Source organism: Olea europaea, chromosome 20, assembly GCF_002742605.1.
Source record: "Olea europaea var. sylvestris chromosome 20, O_europaea_v1, whole genome shotgun sequence".
NCBI classification, from domain to species: Eukaryota; Viridiplantae; Streptophyta; class Magnoliopsida; order Lamiales; family Oleaceae; genus Olea; species Olea europaea.
This window is the reverse complement of record NC_036256.1, coordinates 10,334,373-10,351,075: the sequence shown is the minus strand read 5'-3', so window position 1 is coordinate 10,351,075 and position 16,703 is coordinate 10,334,373. Positions and strand designations below refer to the sequence as shown.

The 16,703-nt window shown below is 35.7% G+C and overlaps 1 pseudogene; it reads right to left on the bottom strand.

The window, feature by feature from the left end:
- The window catches only part of LOC111369051, a 30,126-nt pseudogene extending 13,785 nt beyond the window's left edge, over positions 1-16,341 (bottom strand).
- Between the last annotated feature and the right edge of the window lie 362 nt (positions 16,342-16,703).

Here is a 16,703-nt window from a genome sequence, read left to right as displayed (position 1 = left end):
CAAGATTTCCTAGCAACTGATATGAACAACATCAAACTTGGAATGCACGCACATAGGCATGACATGACCAAGTCACGGCACCTCACGTTACCTACTTGGCCTCATATTTTGCACCCTAAACGATGTGCAAATGACCCGAAATTCGAATATGTGCTAGAGTAAGTTGAATTCTTTTATATACCTGGAGATCGCCCGGAAAAATTTCAATGTTTCTCGACGGTGCCCGAGGTGAAAATCCTAAGTCAATCATGGGTCCAAATTGAACAAAGTTCATAATTAAGCTAAGTTTTGTTGGTGTTTGACATTCTCATGATACAAAATCAATTTCGAGACATATTTGCTACACTTTGCACACTAACTTTGTATATGAGCACATTGAAGCAAGTTTGGAGGGTTATACTTGTATATTCGTTTGGTCGTTCCTTGTTACTATCCAATTACATTTGGTGTTATAATACGCTATTAAGAACTTTGCAGGATGCCACCTAAAAGAACATTGAAGGGTGAGGAAAAAGTGGGGTCTTCCTCAGGCACCATACGTACTAGAGAAATCGAAGGGTGTAAGAAGATATCTCATTCTCGAGACTGTAGCTCGTTAGGCAAACAAAATTAGCCACTAGGCAACAATTCTAGAAAGGCTTGTCAAGCTCGATGATTTTCCCGATTTCGAGATAGTTAACTTAGTCCAAATTTGTGGATGGTAAAAGGTGGTGGAATAACCTCACCCAATCTATGAAAACTTAGTCAAGGAATTATATGCAAACTTCAATACCAAGATCGATACTCCTAGGATGGAACATTTGCATCATATGTGGGTTAGGGATAAATGGATTATGTTCTCGCCAGAGGTCATCCATGACTATTATCAGCTAAGTTGGAACAGTGTGGCCCCCATTCCAGGTAATTTCAATTGGAATGAGGTAGTCAAGTTACTCTTGGGATAAGAAAATACATGGCCCCTCTCGACAATAGATTGGTATCAGATTAAATTCACATCATCTATAGCCATCCTATGGCTGTTCATGTGTCACAATATTGAACCTATTTCACATAGGACAACTTTCATGAACCCGAAGGTAGGGTTCATATATCATCTAATTAGGAAAAACAAGATTGATCTAGCCATCTACATCTATAATCAAGTACACACAATCGAAATATGAGGAGATAAACATAGCTCAAAAATATTCTCAAGCCTAATTAGCGTGATTTGTAGGGCCACAGGTGTCACCATTCCATTAGGGGAAGCACCTGAGAGGCCTAACCATTTTATTAAGCGCACTACATTAGAGGCTCAGGACAGAGCTAGGATAAAGCACTGGAAGAAAGCAGAAAATGAGCGCAACAGGCCGCAATAGGACAAGCAGCTGAAGATATAGAGATTGCACAAGCCCCTTCACCACCGGTTGACATGGATATATAGCTGTTGAGATAGATCTTTGCCACCATGACAGGCTCCAGCAGAGATATCTAGAGCGTTCAGCACACGTTTGGGGCCATGACCACTGATATACAGAGGTGATAAGACATAAAATGTCATGTTTTTCATCCATTAATACTTGCATTTTTGTGATTAATTGACGCCTAAATGTACTGAGTATCCTTATATTTTGATTTAGGTCGCAATTAGATTATTATGACATAAATTAGAGGAAATGAGTGAAAAAAGGACCAAAGTGAAAGAAATCAAAATTTCAAGGACTAAATTCCAAATATCCAAAAGTTTAACCGGAAAGCGAAACAAAGGAGTGAAAGATTTGAAGGTCAATTGATGGAAGACTTAAAGTATTGGAAGAAGGAAAATAAGAAAAAGAGGCCAAGGAAAAGAGAAAATGAAAGCTCAGGGACCAAGTTACAAATAATTCCTAGATGAGACGAAGGATGGGATGTCAAGAGTTTTAGAGGTCAATTAGATGAAGAAAGAAGTCAAAGAGGTGAAATATGGTCGATCACACATCAATTTCCGATTGAAAGGGTTATGAACCGACTTTTAGCATCATATTGGGACCCAATTTCGCCATGGTAGATGATCGAATTTGAAGATGAGTTCTGAAGCAAAGTTGTAGACCTTTGGGCTTTCCAAAGAAACTTGAATCACCTCAATCAGACATCGAGAGAGAAAGTTATAACCAAAATATTAAAAGTTGTTCGGCGAAAAAAACCGTTTGAACCATGCGGTCGCACAAGCCATTCCATCGATATCAGGACCCTTTTTTGACATAATCATGCGGTAGCACACTATATAACCATGCGGTCGCATGGTAGAAACTTTTGACGTGATTTTTAATTTCATTTTTCCGTCCAACCATGTATGGAAACAAATCTTTTCACCACATAAATACCCTAATTCACCCTAGAACGTGAGAGAACGCCCCCAGATCACTTTTCTCTCTTTTGTGCTCTAAAATTGAAGATGTCTAACTAATTGGTCGAGGATATTGAAGCCCCGGAATCTATACAACTGTGAGATCGAATTATTTTATTAGTTTAAATCATGTTTTTGGGTATTGAACATTCTTTTGCACTTATTTTCAATGATTGTTGTATTTAATTGCTAGGATGCATACTAGTTTGTTATTCATTACAATCTGCCGCTAAGCTAAACATCAAACTCATAATTGCTTGATTGATTTAACATGTGAAACAACTAAGATTAGTGATTTGCTGGTTTGGAAATTGTTAAATCTTAGGAAAAATGTTTGAATAGGTTAAATGCAGACGCGTGGCTTGTTTTATCTAATTTCTCTAATACGTAAAGCTATTATTTAATTAGATCTTAGCGCTTGTCTATGGTTGTTTGATAATTAGGATTAGTTAGAAGGTCATTGCCCTAACTAATTACACTTAAGGAGGAATAGGAAATTAATTTGAATGGTAATTATTTTTTCAACGGTGAATATTCAAAATATGAATTGATTCATACTTGCATCTATAATCAGTTGTAAAATTTTGAAGGTGGATATTGACTCAGACCAAGGTTAGTTTTTTTTATTGATTTAATCCAATTTATTAATTTGCATTGTTTTTAGTTAGAATTGATTTCAACACATTCAAAACCCCCCTTTTAGTTAATTTAGCATAAAAGATAGACTAAACACTCTTTGTGGGATCAACCCTTACTTTCACTTACATTAATTTTAAGAATTATAGGTTTTAATTTGGAGTGCCTACGACAGCAAGCACCAAATTTTGGCACCGTTGCCGGGGAGTGATTTAGTTTACTTTTGTGCTTCTTTTTGCTTATTTTAATTTTTTTTTAAAAAAATTAAAATTTCAATATATATATATATATATTGCTATTTATTTATTTATTTTGCTTCCTTAATTGTGCATGCCCATAACTAGATCCTCTAATCAAAGTGGATTGTTGTTTAATCCAAACATTGAAAGAACTTTGCGCAAATTGAAGAGTGACATTCAGGGGAATTTTGAAGAAACCATGGCTAGAAATCAAACTCTGAAGGAGCTTGCAGCTCCAAACTTGAATCAACAACCCCTCTGCATAACCTTTTCTATATTAGATGCTGCTACTACTTTTGAACTCAAATCGAGACTAATACATCTTTTGCCCATTTTTTATGGCTCTACAGGTGAAGATCCTCATAAACATCTAAAAGAATTTCATGTGGTTTGCACAAGCATGAAACCCACTGAGTAACAAAAGAGCAAATCAAACTACGAGCATTCCCATTCTCCTTGAAGGACTCAGCTAAGGATTGGTTGTACTACCTACCATCTGGAAGTGTCACAACGTGGGAAGAGATGAAGAGGATGTTCTTAGAAAAATATTTCCCAGCTTCAAGGGTAGCTAACATTCGAAAGGAAATCTGTGGTATAAGATAGGACAACAGAGAGTCCTTGCATGAATATTGGGAACAGTTCAAGAAATTATGTGCAAGATGCCCCCATCATCAAATCAGTGAACAACTTCTCATCCAGTATTTTTATGAAGGTCTTCTACCCAATGATAGGAGCATGATTGACGCTGCAAGTGGAGGAGCTTTGGTGGATAAAACTCCTGAGGGTACAAGGATTGCAAACATGGCAGCTAATTCTCAACAATTTGGCACAGGCTTGATAGCCCATCTAAACCTGTCAATGAGGCAAGTATCTCATCCCTTGAACAACAGATTTCAAGTCTAACTACTCTTGTTTGACAAATGGCTACAGGAAATATGAAAACAGTAAAAGCATGTGGAATTTGCTCGACAACAGGGCATCCAACCGATGCGTGCCCAACACTTTAAGAAGATCCCAATGAAGAAGCTAATGCAGTGGGTGGTTTTCCTAGACAACCACAAAGGAGCTATGATCTTCTTACAACCCGGGATGGAGGAATCACCCGAACCTTAGCTATGGGAATCAACAAAATTGGCCCGTGCAAGAAAATCGCCCTAATTTCTAGCGAAACAAGCAGCCATATCCTCCTAGACAACAGGGCCAAACTTCTAACTCTGGTATGTCTTTAGAAAATGTTGTTAAAGCCCTTGCCACTAACACTCTACAATTTCAACAGGAGACAAGGGTAAACATTCAAAGTTTGGAGCATCAAATAGGTCAAATGGCAACTTCAATCAACTAGCTGAAAAACCAACACTAAGGTAATTGTGAACCCAAAGGAAAATGCAAGTGCAATTGTGTTAAGGAATGGTAAAGAAATTGAAGCACCGGTGAAGACAATCCCTACATCATCAGAACAAGAAGAGGAAGAAAACACCATCATAGACAAAGCTACTTCCAGCAATGATGATACACCCAAACGTAAGTTTCCACCCCTTTCTGAGTATAAACTAGTTCCCCCTCTCCCTCAGGCTTTAGTAGAATCTAGGAGAGATCATGCAAATAATGAACTTTATGAAACTTTTTGTAAATGTGAAGTGAATATTCCATTGTTAGATGCTATTAAACAAGTATCTAGATATGCTAAATTTTTGAAAGAGTTGTGCATGATTAAAGAAGGCATAAACTCAAAGGATGTGAGAAAGTAAAAGTTGGGGAAAATGTATCAGCAGTCATTCAAAAGAAACTTCCTGCAAAATGCAAAGATCCAGGTATGTTCACTATCCCTTGCACAATAGGTGACACTAAATTTGAAAAAGACATGCTAGATTTAGGTGCCTCCATAAATGTCGTGCCATACTCCATATATGCTTCTTTGAAATTGGGACCCTTGGTGAAAACTGGTGTTGTTATTCAATTGGCTGATAGATCAAATACCTATCCTAGGGGAGTGATTGAGGATATCCTTGTTAAGGTTAATGAGTTGGTCTTTCCTGCTGATTTTTATGTGCTTGACATGGAAAATGGTGACCAAACTAGTCCCATCTTGTTAGGAAGACCATTTTTAAAAACATCCAAAAAAAATAAATAAATGTACACAATAGCACACTAAACATGGAGTTTGATGGTGAAATAATTAAAGTCAGCATCTATGATGCCATGAAATTTCCGAATGATGATAATACTCTTTACTCTAATGATTTGATTAATTGCCTAGCACATGACGTTTTTGAACTTAATGGAAAGAATGAATTGGAGGTTGCTATTAGTAATCATGTTGAAAAAGAAGATGCGGAAATAATTTTGAGCCCTGATTTGCGAAACACTGCTGTAGCATTGAACAATGTTCCAATGTTACAACAACCAAGTAATAATTCGTATGCAACATTATTAGTTTCTAATGAAAAGCCCCTACCTTCTGTTTTGCAGGCCCCTACCCCAAATTTGAAGCCTCTTCCCAATCACCTTAAATATGTATTTCTTGGGGATGAAAACACACTGCCTGTAATCATCTCAAGTGAATTGAATGCAACACAGGAAGAAAAACTAATACAGGTTCTCAAGAAACGCTGCTATTAGATGGACAATTGCAGACATCAAAGGGATTAGTCCATCAACTTGTATGCATCGCATTTTGCTTGAAGAGGGAGCAAGATCTACTCGTCAACCTCAAAGGAGATTGAACCCACCCATGATGGACGTAGTCAAGCAGGAGATTTTCAAGCTTTTAGACGTTGGAGAGATCTATCCTATCTCTGACAGTAGTTGGGTTAGCCCTATTCAAGTGGTTCCTAAGAAGACCGAGATAATTGTGGTGAAAAATCAGAATAATGAATTGGTTACCACTCGTGTTCAAAATGGGTGGCGGGTTTGTATAGACTATAGAAAATTAAATGCTATAACCTACAAGGATCACTTTCCCTTACCTTTTATTGATCAAATGCTTGAAAGGTTAGCTGGTCATCCTTACTATTACTTCCTTGATGGTTATTCAGGTTACTTTTAGATAGCAATTTTCCCTGAGGATCAAGAAAAGACAACCTTCACGTGCCCATTTGGAACCTTCGCATACTGTCGCATGTCCTTTGGTCTTTGCAATGCTCCGACTACTTTTCAACGGTGTATGGTTAGTATATTTTCTGATTACATCGAACATATTATAGAAGTCTTTATGGATGACTTTACAGTCCATGGAGACTCGTTTGATAGCTGCTTGAATAACCTTGCACTAGTTCTTAAAAGATGCGTGGAAACTAATCTTGTGCTGAATTCTGAAAAATGTCATTTTATGGTTGACCAAGTTATAGCTCTAGGGCATGTAATTTCATCTAAGGGCATCGCGTTAGATAAAGCCAAAATTGATATTATTCAATCTCTGCCTTACCTTGCGAGTGTGCGGGAAATTCGTTCTTTCCTTGGTCATGCAAGTTTTTACCGTATATTTATTAAGGACTTCTCCAAAATAGCATTGTCCCTGTGCAAAGTGCTACAAAAGGACATGGCTTTTGAGTTTGATGAGGAGTGCAAAAAGGCATTTGATACACTAAAGAATTTGCTGATGTCTACACCAATTATTCAACCTCTTGATTGGAACTTCCCATTTGAAATAATGTGCGATGAAAGCAACTTCGCAGTAGGAGCAGTGTTGGGTCAAAAAATTGGAATGCTTCACATGCCATCTACTATGCTTCCAAGACTCTAAATGACACCCAGAGAAACTACTCCACAACTGAAAAAGAACTCCTAGCTGTTGTTTTTGCATTAGAAAAGTTTCGTCCATATTTACTTGGTACTAAAGTGATTATTTATTCTGATCATGCAGCTCTACGTTATTTGATAACAAAGAAGGAGGTAAAACCAAGGTTAATACGGTGGATACTTCTCTTGCGTGAATTCAACTTGGAGATCAAGGACAAAAAGGGAACAGAGAACAGTGTTGCAGACCATTTGAGCCGTCTGGGTCATGTGGACGATGAACTTCAATTGTACGAAACCTTTCTTGATGAGCAATTGTTCTCTGCAAATGTGACACTACCTTGGTATGCAGATATCGTAAATTTTTTGGCTATTAACATTTTCCCTCGCATTTCTCTAGGGCTTGAAAGGACAAGATAAGGAAGAAAGCAATAAGTCTAGCCAAAGACAATAAATAAAGGCGCTGATTGAGAGGCAACCCAAGGAGAGTTTGTTCCTTTACCTTTTCATTTTATTTCATTTTTTGCATTAATATTTTAGGTTAAATTTGTTCTCTTCTTTGCATTTCACTTTACAGTGGGGACAATGTAATTTTTAAGTGTGGGGGAAAGGTTTTAGGTTGTTTTCATTTTTTTTAAAATTTTTAATTCGGCTCACATTTCTGCTTCACAAAAAAATTTTGAAAAATTGGGAGAAAATTTGTGATTTTAAATGATTTTTGGTTGTGTGCTATTTGCAAGATTCAATTAAGACTCTAAAGAGTGCAAATATGATTGAATAAATGATCTTTCTAACTTAGATTTAATCGGTTGAGTTATTTTCTTTGAAGATGGTAGTAACCAAAATGTGTAGACAAAAAGCCAGTGAGATTTTGAGCCTTTAGACTAACACATCCATATCAGTCTCACTATTTTCTTTCATGAGTGATTTTCTTCCTTAGATTTGTTTCTCTAGAACTTGCATTGATTCTCTTCGAGATCATATTAAGGCCATCTTTGTTGCATAATTTAGCCACCTAGGCCCAATAGCCTACCCTGTAATTAATTGTCCCTTTGTTGAACCCTTTTGAGTCTTATAGCCTTTTCTTTTTGAGCCCATGTTACAAGCTTTAAATCTAAAAAAAAAAAAACAATAATGTTACCCAAGCTAGAAAGCTAGTGGAATTGTTCATCATTTTGTTACATATGGGAGTGCGAAAGAAATAAGTGTGGGGTACCTAAAATTACGGTAGGAGTATAATTGGTGGAATGGAACACGTTTTCAATTACAATGCATAAGTTCCATTATTAGTGTCATACTTTGAGAAAAAAGGATGAAAAAAAAATTATTGGAAAAAAAAGAGAAAAAAATTGAAAAAAAAAAAAGATGAAAGAGATGAAAAAGAAAGAAGTGATGGAGGAAATAGTTTTCAATGTTACAAAATTATTTTATGTTCAAGATTCCTCCTAATATATTACAAGAAGGGATTGGGTTGTGTGAAATAAAAGAAGAGAAACAGTTAAATGGAGTGGTAATCTTACATGTCTTATATATGTTTGAGCTTGAGGCAATTCATTTTGTCTTATATATGTTTGAGCTTGAGGCAATTCATTTTTCTTACTCCACTAGTTTCAATGGCTTTTGAGTCACTTATCGAAATACTTCCCACCTGGATCCTAGGCCACATTACAACCCATGGAAAATACCTTATGATTTGTGTTATGCATGTGATCTAATTGGTAGAGAATGAAAAGATATGCAAGCATATGGTAGAACATCTCTATTGGAATGAACTTGAGCGAAACACTTACCCCTTAAACACATGAGAGTTGAGTGCTAATATTCCGCGAGGGTTTACATGTTTGGTTTACTCCATCTTTATTTGAGAACGCTTGCTAATTGGTTATAAGTTGTGTGAGAATATTTGTTCATGATGTGTTATGTGTTTTAACGAGTTTGATTGTTCTATGTTGATAGCATTGCAACTTTAATATTTTTGTGAAAGTGAACTTGAATTTTACTCGAGGATGAGCAAAAGCTAAGTGTGGGGTAATTTGATAAGACGTAAAATTCATTTTTTTCAAGTATTAATACTTGCATTTTTGTGATTTTTGTGATTAATTGACGCTTAAATGTACTGAGTATCCTTATATTTTGATTTAGGTCGCAATTGGATGATTATGGCATAAATTAGAGGAAATGAGTGAAGAAGGACCAAAGTGAAAGAAATCAAAATTTCAAGGACTAAATTCCAAATATCCAAAAGTCTAACCGGAAGGCGAAACAAAGGAGCGAAAGATTTGTAGGTCAATTAATGGAAGACTTAAAGTATTGGAAAAAGAAAAATAAGAAAAAGAGGCCAAGGAAAAGAGAAGATGAAAGCTCAGGGACCAAGTCACAAATAATTCCTGTAGAACCCCAAATAATTCTAGACACCTTAGTGGCACTAAGACATGAATATTGGATGACTAAAGTATACTTTAGGATTTTAGTCTCATTTGAGACCCATTTTCGACATAAGAAACATTCAATTTGGAAAATGATACCTGAATAAAAGTTGTAGCTCTTTGAGTTAGCTTTCCAACGCACTTTGAATTAACTCAATTGGATATCGAGAGAAGAAGTTATGATAGAAACACTGAAAGCTGTACAATGTCAACGGGACTACAACCGGTCGACCAAAACTGCCTGAAATGAAAATTCTAGTTTTTCTCTAGAATTTAAATATTTATTTTCATCAATTATTTTCTCAAAGGGTCACCCACATTTTTGGCAATAAAAATCCCACTAAAGTGAAGCATTTAACTTCAAACTTAAATGACACTCATGTTTTCTCTCTTAAATGAAATTTGACCCTTCATTTGCTTTAAGTTATGAAATATTTACCTATAAATAGAGATCTCATTTCACTCATTTTTTCTCACACCAAAAGCAAGAGCTTTTACATACTAAAAAAGAGTTTCCAAAAGAGAAAAAGAGAGGGAGGAAAACTATTTTTCCTAAAAGTTTAAGAAGTGTTTTCAAGTATCATTTCTCAACGGTTTTCAAACATCCAAGGAGTGCATTTCTTTCAACGTCCAAGTTTCATCGAAGTTTTCAATCCAAGTTTTCAAATTTCAAAAGCATCAATCAAGGTAGGTAGAGGTGTAATGTGTTTAATCGTGTTAAATTATAAGTTTCGATTCATGTTAATGTTTGTATGTCAAATGGTACTCTGGTACGGCATATCCCTCTATGTTAATCGTTGTATGTCAAATGGTACTCCGGTATGGCATACCCCTCTATGTTGAAGAAATGTTCGTATGTCAAATGGTGCCCTTGGGTACGGCATACCCCTTCATGTCAAATGGTGCCTCCGGGTACGGCATGTATGAAAAGTTATAAAGTTAATATTTTGAAATGTATAGCTTGATCACGGATGCACCTATGACACCTATTGAGTTTTTCAACTCACAGGTTTAATTCCATCTCTACAGATTGAAGAAATTCTACCTCGGGTATGGATAGAGGAGAAGATGGAGAGTGATGCAATGAGCCCATGGAAATTCAGTGAATAAGTGATTTGGATTTATTTTTATGAAATGTTTTTCAATGTTATTTCTTTAAAGTTTTGAATAACGCAGAATGCGAGAACAAGTTATGTTTTCTTCAAATAAATTACATTTTGTTATTTTGAAAAATGATTCAGTATTTTTATTTAAAGTATTTGAAGTATTGTTATTTAAATTATTATCCGAAGATGTAAGCTTCCGCTAAAACGTATACACTTGTTACTAAACCACCGGTTAAGTTAAGTAAAGTAAGTAGCGTTCCGGTCCACTAGGGGTCGGGTCGTTACAATTCCTAGATGAGACGAGCGATGGGATGAAGATTCAAGAGTTTTACAGGTCAATTGGATGAAGAAAGAAGTCAAAGAGGTGAAATATGGTCGAAGTATAATCACACATCAATTTCCGATCGAAAGGGTTATGCACCGATTTTTAGCATCATATTGGGACACAATTTCGACATGGTAGACAATCAAATTAGAAGATGAGTTCTGATGCAAAGTCGTAGACTTTAGGTTAGCTTTCCAAAGAAACTTGAATCACCTCAATCGGACATTGAGAGAGAAAGTTATGACCAAAATACTAAAAGCTATCTGGCGGAAAAAACCGTTTGAACCATGCGGTCGTACAAGCCATTCCAGCGATCTCAGGACCCTGTTCTGACATAACCATGCGGTAGCACACTATATAACCATGCAGTCGCATGGTAGAAACTTTTAACGTGATTTTTAATTTCCTTTTTCCGTCCAACCATGTATGGAAACAAATCTTTTCATCACATAAAATACCCTAATTCACCCTAGAACGTGAGAGAACGCCCCCAAATCACTTTTCTCTCTTTTGTGCTCTAAAGTTGAAGATGTCTAGCTAATTTCTCATACTTGGTCAAGGATATTGAAGCCCCAAAATCTATACAACTGTGAGATCGAATTGTTTTATTAGTTTAATTCATGATTTTGGGTATTGAACATTCTTTTACACTTGTTTTCAATGATTGTTGTGTTTAATTGTTAGGATGCATACTAGTTTGTTATTCATTACAATCTGCCACTAAGTTAAACATCAAATCCGTAATTGTTTGATTGATTTAACTTGTGAAGTAACTAGGATTAGTGATTTACTGGTTTGGAAATTGTTAAATCTTAGGAAGAATGTTTGAATAGGTTAAATGCAAACGCGTGACTTGTGTTATCTAGTTCATCGATTTCTCTAATACGTAAAGCTATTATTGAATTAAATCTTAGTGCTTGTATATGGTTGTTTGATAATTAGGATTAGTTAGAAGGCCGTTGCCCTAACTAGTTACACTTAAGGAGGAATAGGCAATTAATTTGAATGGTAATTATTTTTCCTACGGTGAATATTTAAAATATGAATTGATTCATACTTACATCTATGATCAGTTGTAAAATTCCGACAGTGGATATTGACTCAGACCAAGGTTAATTTTTTTATTGATTTAATCCAATTTATTAATTTGCATTGTTTTTAGTTAGAATTGATTTCAACACATTCAAAACCCCCAGTTAATTTAGCATAAAAGATAGACTAAAAACTCTTCGTGGGATCCACCCTTACTTCCACTACTAAATTAATTTTAAGAAACATAGGTTTTAATTCGGAGTGCCTACGACAGCACGCACCAAGAGGATACAAAGTGACATTTTTACCTCCAGAAATTTCATGATAGATGCTAGAAGAGAAGCCCAAGCAGCAAGAAGAGAGCTCGACATCATGAATAATCGACTAAATATGTATGTGAGCCGAGTGGATGGTATACAACTAAGGGTTAATGAGACATGGGATCAAATACGCAGCATGGAGGCAAAGGCTAGGAAGCAGAGTAATATGATGAGAGATATGCAGGTGGAGCAGACCCAACAGTCAGAGCTATTGAGGCAGATCTTGTCCCATCTCTCTTCACCACCACGAAATGACACTGCAGGACCTAGTTTTCAGTCACCACCACCACATTGATCAGGAGAGCCTTATTTAACCCATTTTGTTGCTTTTAATGTGTACTCTTCCTTAAGATTTTGACATTTAAACTTCTACTTTTCACATTGAGGACAATGTAATGTATAAGTTTGGGGGTGGTGGCATAATTTGAACTAAACTGTCGGCATGAAATCTATTTTGAATTTCTCACAATCCATCAATACCTTTGTTTAATGGTTGCATATTGTGTGCTTGATGAGTGATTATTGGATTCTATTTAATATGCTGTATTACGTTCCTTGCATGCTTGTGTGGGCTTCATAGCCTTGTCGACTATGATGTGATCATTGGACGGGTATAATTTAGAAATTGTGGATATGGTGCTAAATGTATTAATTGATACTTGTTGGTGTAGTACATGACACTCTTTTTGCACGCCACTCATGATCTATATGTTGAGTTGGTTATTGGGGTTTGTAACACAAGATAGGAGAAGAATGATAACCCTCTATCTAATTAAACAGTAAACCACTGTATGACAGTTTGGAGATGGTTGAGCAATTATAGAGGAACATTGAGATAGGTAGGAGCTCCATGAATGAATTTTGTTGTGTGGATTGCCGAGATCGATGAGATGAAGATTAGGTGAAAGTCTTAAATTGGGTTTTGAATTTGGAGACCAAATGTCTAGAAAAATAATAAAGGGCATAAATCTAAGTTGTAAAAACAGGACACCTTTTTTCATGCCTGTATGACTTGAGCAAGTAAGCCTGTAAGGATATTTTAAAATTTGGTGCCCTAAAACAAATTGATTTGGAAGACACCAACATAAAGCTCGCTATAGGGGTCATATAGAAAGTAAGAAGGGAAGAGGTTAATAAAAAGTCATTTGATCGAGCTTTTATAACTCGAGTGAATAAGCCTGTAGGGTTTAAAATCTGGTTCCTTAAGGCCAATTGGTCTGGGAACGGCCAAAAGCTGGTTACAAGGGTTATATAGAAAGCAAATGAGAAGATGGCATTAAAAAAATTTTAATTTCGTTTTAAAATGAATAATAAAGGACATGATAGTATGGATGAAGCCCTTGGATATTCGGCTGAAAAAATTACACCTTTGAGGCAAGACAAGTAACTTAGTTTAATCTTAAGTGTTGAAGCAATCAAATCTAGGAGAGTCTTCACTTGTTGACATGTGAACTTGTGATAGTGAGATCTATCCAAACTAAGAGAGAATAAGGACTACAGTTACTAGAACCCTAACTTTAAAATACAACCCCAGGATAATTGAGTGAAAAGAATAAGTTTGGGGGATTGTGTATCTCTTGAGCTTGATATGTTGGCCACTTTGGGTTTGGACTAACTCCATCATGAACTTGATATGTTGGCATGAGTTCACATACACACGTCAAGTATGCAGTTAATAGGTAAATGTTGATTTCATTCATGCACTATTGAAACTTCTTCGAAAAACAAACACTAAAGTCCAATCCTAAGACACGACAAGTTAATAAGCCATGTTTGTTAGAGCTAAGTCACTATTTTGTTTGAGAATAAACAATAGTTCAAGTTTGGGGAGTTTGATAACTGTGTTTTTATGCACGTATTTAATTCACAAGCATGACTAAACTGCGAGCAAAGTATTTGAATTGTGGCTTAATATCATTTTTTTCATATCTAGGTTATATTGATGATGGACATGTTGGAATCTACGAGAAAAGATTCAAAAAAAAAGGCTAGAACGAAGTAAGTTCAGGGACCAAAGTGCAAATACCCAAACGTTGAACTAAAAGGTGAATCGAGAATGCAAATGAGCAGAGTATCAACTCGGGGAAAATCCGGGATGATCAAAGAAAGAAAGACAAGAAAAATGACCAGAATGAAGAAAAACGAAATCTAGGGACTAAAATACAATTATACAAAAGATGAACCAAGGGAGTAATCATGGATTTGATTAAGCCAAGTACCAATTGGAGACTAATATTGGTTGATGGAATGAGAAAAATGAAGAAATGAGGCCAAAATGGAAGAAAATAAAGTTTGAGGACCAAAATGGACATTTTTGAAAGAATTACTACCGTGCGACTGCAAAGTAGTACTTCCATGTGGTTGCATGGAAGGTGACCGAAAGATTTCAAGCCAAAAATTTTCTTCTATGCTGTCACATAGGTTATACCTATGCAGTCGCAAATGTAAATTCGAGGGCCGAGTCTGTATTTTCCTGTTTTCGTTAAAACTCTCTTGGAACTCAATTGGGAGGCGATATAAAAATCGAGACTCATTCGATTTAAGAGGAGAATGCATTGGGAGGTGAGAAAACATATCTGGGAAAAGATTTGAAGATTTTGAGCGAGTAACAAAGGATTTCACGAAGACCATGGAGATTTCACGCGATTCATAATCATGTGATGTTTTATCTTCAAGAAAATATGTATTTTGTTATTTTCTTCATGTTAGGCTAAATATTCTTGTACTAGGAGATCGATGAATCATGTGATGTGATCTTTGGATTTCTAGTTTTGCAATTCGACATTAAAACATGTATTTCACTATTTGAATGATTTATATACATTAATTGATTTCCATAATTAAGTGCACGAAATTATGTGATGTGTGGTAATTTATTTCTTGTGTTCGAGAAAAGGAAAATAAATTCGACATGGTATAAATCATCGTAGGGTCCGATAGGAGATAGAGATATACCCCTATACTTTGCGTGAATCTTTAAGTGCTCATAAACCACACGCATTCTTATATATGCATCCATGATAGAGATATATGAGATTAGGTTCAACGCTACTCGAGAGAGAGTTTGGATAGATTTAGGAGCATTGATTATTCAATAATTCAATCGTGTTGTCATATTGTGAAACTAGGGTTTAGGCTAATTAGTGCATGAGAATTTGTGATCATGCATTTAATTTTCATTGAATACAATCAATTTGCATTCCAACTATCACGTTGCATTCTAATTCATATAAAGAACATCATTTTGCATATTTAATTAATTCAAATATCACGTTTGTAAAACTAGAGTTTTCTATAATTAGGGGTTTGATCTAAATTAGGGTTTTCTTAGGTAGAAAAACTCGCATAAATAGATTTCGGTTAAGGCTACGTTAGATAAAATTGAACTATTCAATTTCTGTGGCAGACTCAATTGAACCATTATATTACTTGTTAATGAACCATACACTTGCGGTGTTTTAAATTGAAAGAATAATTTCGTGAACATTTACTTTGATGACATCCTTATTTATAGTTTGACACGGACGTCATATTTTGATCATCTCCATGCTGTTTTTGATATGCTGAGGACAGAACCCTATTCATCAATTAGAGTAAGTGTTATTTCTCCTTCTGCTAAGAAATAAGTATCGATGTAGAAGGAAAAATTCAGTGGGAATTAATCAAATAAATTAAAACTGTCAAAAGTACAAGAAAATGAATATGAAAACTAGTTAAGACCACAAATAACTGGGAACTGATAAGAATGTTAAAAACTCAAGAATGAATACTCTCTATTCAGTCGACAGAACTCAGAAGATATTTTCTAAATGATTCCTCCTTTCCATCAAGACCGACCATTATTATTACTATTATTATTATTTTTTGGTACAATATCAAGCAAGCATGTTATTGAATTACATAGCTGCAAACTGTTCGCTCATACTCTTCCACCACAAATTTATCTATACATACGCAGAGAGAGGATAGAGAAACCTGGAGCTGGCAAAATCGAAGAGCTTCCCTGTGGAGGAGAAGATGATGAGAGCAACATCAGCATCACAAAGAACTGAGAGTTCTTTAGCTTTCTCGAAGATTTCTCTTCTTCTCTTGGAGAAGGTAACCTGCGGGGCCGAGGTCTTGCCGATTTTTTAAAACTGAATCTTCTCTCTCGCCATTTTAATGCTTCACCAAAATAACACAAATAGCCCACCTCACAAAGCATTATATAGTATTAGTAGTAGCAGAGAATGAGGTTTTCTAGATTGTAGCAAAAGCGAGGTTCGGAGGAATACAGATATTCTTAAAGAGAAGCAGATCTTTCCACATTTAGAGGGGAATGAATAAGAGAACAAACCCCAAAGAGAGAAAAGCAGGACTAAAAGCTAAAGAAAAGACGGGCAATTCTTTTGGCCATTGTTTTACTGAGATCCAGATAATATGAGAGAGAGAGAGAGAGAGAGAGAGAGAGAGTGGATTTAAAGTATAAACTAAAGAGGGAAAGACAAAACTGACAAAGAGGATTCATTGCAAAGAGATA